Raw genomic sequence first — 4940 nt, 5'->3', positions numbered from 1 at the left:
CAACCAGTCTGATAGTTATGGTCATTTCTACGTTCCGGGCAAGCTAGGCTTCACCATAGGGCGTTGCTCCACCAGATCGAATAGTTAGGGCCTAAGAAGTCAACGCCAGAAGCATAAAATACGATATATGTACAACAGTTTTTCCATCGTATAGAATGAATAATTGCAACCAGTGTGCAAGTAATGGTCATTTCTACGTTCCGGGCAACGTAGGTTTCGCTCAATGGCGTTGCTCCATCACATCGAATAGTTGCGGCCTTAGAAGTCAATGCCAGAAGCATAAAATACAATATAAATCAACAGTTTTTCCACTGTATAACATGAATAATTGCAAACAGGGTGAAAGTTATGACCTTTTCTACGTTCCGGGCAACCAAGGCTTCACTCTAGGGCGTTGCTCCACCAGATCGAATAGTTAGGACCTAAGAAGTCAACGCCAGAAGCATAAACTACAATAAAGATGCAACAGTTTTTCCATCGTATAACAGGAATAATTGCAACTAGTGTGAAGGTAATGCTCTTTTCTATGTTCCGGGCAACCTGGGCTTCACTCTAGGGCATTGCGCCACCAGATCGAATAGCTAGGGCCTTAGAAGACAACGCCAGAAGCATAAAATACAATATAAATACAACCGTTTTTCCATCGTATAAAATGAATAATTGCAACCAGTGTGAAAGTGATGGTCATTTCTACGTTCCGGGCAACCAAGGCTTCACCCTAGGGCGTTGCTCCACCAGATCGAATAGTTAGGGCCTAAGAAGTCAACACCAAAAGCATAAAATACAATGAAAATACAACAGTCTTTCCATCCTATAACAGGAATAATTGCAACCATTGTGAAGGTGATGCTCTTTTCTATGTTCCGGGCAACCTAGGCTTCACTCTAGGGCGCTGCTCCACCAGATCAAATAGTTAGGGCCTAAAAAGTCAACGTCAGAAGCATAAAATACAATATAAATATAACAGCTTTTCCATCGTATAGAATGTATATTTGCAAACAGTATGAAAGTAATGGACATTTATACGTTCCGGGCGACCAAGGCTTCACTCTAGGGCGTTGCTCCACCAGATCGAATAGTTAGGGATTAAGAAGTCAACGCCAGAAGCATAAAATACAATGAAAATACAACAGTCTTTCCATTGTATAACAGGAATAATTGCAACCAGTTTGAAGGTAATGCTCTTTTCTATGTTCCGGGTAACCTATGCTTCGCTCTCGGGCGGTGCTCCACCAGATCAAATAGTTAGGGCCTAAAAAGTCAACGCCAGAGGCATAAAATACAATATAAAGATAACAGCTTTTCCATCGTATATAATGTGCATTTGCAAACACTATGAAAGTAATGGACATTTCTACGTTCCGGGAAACCTGGGCTTAACTTTAGGGCGTTGCTCCACCAGATCGAATAGTTTGGGACTTCGAATTCAACGCCAGAAGCTTAAACTACAATAAAAATGCAACAGTTTTTTCATCGTATAACACGAATAATTGCAACCGTTGTGAAGGTAATGGTCATTTCCACGTTCCGGGCGACCTAGTCTTCACTCTAGGGCGTTGTTCCACCAGATCGAATAGCTAGGGCCTAAGAAGTCAACGCCAGAAACATAAAATACAATATAAATACAACAGTTTTTCCATCGTATAACATGAAGAATTGCGTCCAGTCTAAAAGATATGGTCATTTCTACGTTCCGGGAAACCTAGGCTTGATCCTAGGGCGTTCCTCCACCATATCGAATAGCTAGGGCCTTAGAAGTCAACGCCAGAAGCATAAAATACAATATAAATACAACAGATTTTCCATTGTATAGCATGAGTAATTCCAACCAGAGTGAAACTAATGGTCATTTCTTCGTTCCGGGCAACCTAGGCTTCACTCTAGGGCGTTGGGGCACCAGATCGAATACTTAGGGCCTAAGAAGTGAACGCCAGAAGCATAAAATATAATATAAATACAACAGATTTTCCATTGTATAGCATGAGTAATTCCAACGAGAGTGAAACTAATGGTCATTTCTTCGTTCCGGGCAACCTAGGCTTCATCCTAGGGCGTTGCTCCACCACATCGAATAGCTACGGCCTTAGACGTCAACGCCTGAAGCATAAAATACAATAAAAATACAAAAGTTTTTTCATCGTTTAACAGGAGTAATTGCAACAAGCATGAAGGTAATGGACATTTCTACGTTCCTGGCAACCTACGCTTCACTCTAGGGCGTTGCTCAACCACATCGAATACCTAAGGCCTTAGAAGTCAACGCCAGAAGCATAAAATACAATATACATACAACAGTTTTTCCATCGTATAAAATGAATTATTGCAACCAGTGTGAAAGTGATGGTCATTTCTACGTTCCGGGCAACCAAGGCTTCACTCTAGGGCGTTGCTCCACCAGATCGAATAGTTAGGGCCTAAGAAGTCAACGCCAGAAGCATAAACTACAATGAAAATACAACAGTCTTTCCATCCTATAACAGGAATAATTGCAACCAGTGCGAAGGTGATGCTCTTTTCTATGTTCCGGGCAACCTAGGCTTCACTCTAGGGCGGTGCTCCACCAGATCAAATAGCTAGGTCCTTAGAAGGCAACGCCAGAAGCATAAAATATAATATAAATACAACAGTTTTTCTATCGTATAGCATGAATAATTCCAACCAGAGTGAAAGTAATGGTCAATTCTACGTTTCGGCCAACCTAGGCTTCACTCTAGGGCGTTGCTCCACCAGATCCAATAGTTAGGGCCTAAGAAGTTAACGCCAGGAGCACCAAATACAAACCAAATACAACAGTTTTTCCATCGTATAAAGCGAATAATTGCAACTAGTGTGAAGGTAATGGTCATGTCTACGTTCCTGGCACCTAGGCTTCACTCTAGTTCGTTTTTCCATCAGATCGAATAGTTAGGGCCTAAGAAGTCAATGCCAGAATCATAAAATACAATATAAATTCAACAGTTATTCCACCGTATTACAGCAATAATTGCAACCAGTGTGAAAGATATGGTCATTTCTATGTTCCGGGCAACCTAGGCTCCACTCTAGGGCGTTGCTCCAACAAATTGAATAGCTAGGGCCTCAGGAGTCAACGCCCGAAGCATAAAATACAATAAAAATACAACAGTTTTTCACAGTATATCAGGAATAATTGCAACCAGAGTGAAAGTCATGGTCATTTCTACGTTCCGGGCGACCAAGGCTTCACTCTGGGGCGTTGGTCCACCAGATAGAAAAGCTACGGCCTAAGAAGTCAACGCCAGGAGCACAAAATACAAAATAAGTACAATAGTTTTTCCATCGTCTAAACCGAATAATTGCACGAGTGTGAAAGGTATGGTCATTTCTACGTGCCCGGCAACCTAGTCTTCACTCTAGGGCGTTGCTCCACCAGATCGAATAGTTAGGGCCTTCGAAGTCAACGCCCGAAACATAAAATCCAAAAAAAATACAAAAGCTTTTCCATCGTATATCGGGAATAATTGCAACCAGTGTGAAAGTGATGGTCATTTCTACGTTCCGGGCAGCCTAGGCTTCTCTCTAGGCCGCTGGTCCAGCAGATCCAGTGGTTAGGGCCTAAGAAGTCAACGCCAGAAGCACCAGATACAAAATAAATACAACAGTTTTTCCATCGTATAAAACGAATAATTGCAACCAGTGTGAACATAATGGTCATTTCTACGTTCCGGGCAACCTAGGCTTCACTCTACGGCGTTGGTGCACCAGACCGAACATTTAGCGCCTAAGAAGTCAACGCCAGAAGCATAAAATACAATAAAAATACAAAAGTTTTTCCGTCGTATAACGGGAATAATTGGAACCAGTATGAAAGTTATGGTCATTTCAACGTTCCGGGCAACCTAGGCTTCATCCTAGGGCGTTGCACCACCAGATCCAATAGTTAGGGCCTTAGAAGTCAACGCCCGAAGCATTAAGTACAATACAAATACTACAGTTACTCCATCGTATAACAGGAATAATTACGACCAGTGTGAACGTAATGGGCATTTCCACGTTCCGTGCTATCTAGGCTTCAACCTAGGGCGTTGCTCCACCAGGTCGAAAAGTTGGCGCCTTAGAAAAAAACACCAGAAGCTTAAAATACAATATAAATACAGCAGCTTTTCCATCGTATAACAGGAATAATTGCAACCAGAGTGAAAGTCATGGTCATTTCTACGTTCCGGGCGACCAAGGCTTCACTCTGGGGCGTTGGTCCACCATATCGAAAAGTTACGGCCTAAGAAGTCAACGCCAGAAGCATAAAATACAAAATAAGTACAATAGTTTTTCCATCGTCTAAAACGAATAATTGCACGAGTGTAAAAGGAATGGTCATTTCTACGTTCCGGGCAACCTAGGCTTAACTTTAGGGCGTTGCGCCACCAGATCGGATAGTTAGGTCCTAAGAAGTCAACACCAGAAGCAAAAAATACAATAAAAATACAGCAGTTTTTCCATCGCATAACAGGAGTAATTGAAACCCGTATGAAAGTGATGGTCATTTCTACGTTCCGGGCAACCTAGGCTTAACTTTAGGGCGTTGCTCCACCAGATCGGATAGTTAGGTCCTAAGAAGTCAACACCAGAAGCATAAAATACAATAAAAATACAGCAGTTTTTCCATCGCATAACAGGAGTAATTGAAACCCGTATGAAAGTGATGGTCATTTCTACGTTCCGGGCAACCTAGGCTTCATCCTAGGGCGTTGCTCCACCACATCGAATAGCTACGGCCTTAGAAGTCAACGCCAGAAGCATAAAATACAATATAAATGCAACAGTTTTTCCATTGTATAAAACGAATAATTGCAACCAGTCTGAAAGTTATGGTCATTTCTACGTTACGGGCAACCTAGGCTTCACCCTAGGGCGTTGCTCCACCAGATCCAATACTTAGGGCCTCAGAAGTCAACGCCAGAAGCTTAAAATACAAAAAAAAT

Source organism: Calliopsis andreniformis, unplaced genomic scaffold (genome assembly GCF_051401765.1).
Source record: "Calliopsis andreniformis isolate RMS-2024a unplaced genomic scaffold, iyCalAndr_principal scaffold0001, whole genome shotgun sequence".
Classification (NCBI taxonomy): domain Eukaryota; kingdom Metazoa; phylum Arthropoda; class Insecta; order Hymenoptera; family Andrenidae; genus Calliopsis; species Calliopsis andreniformis.
Note: the sequence above shows the minus strand (reverse complement) of the source record.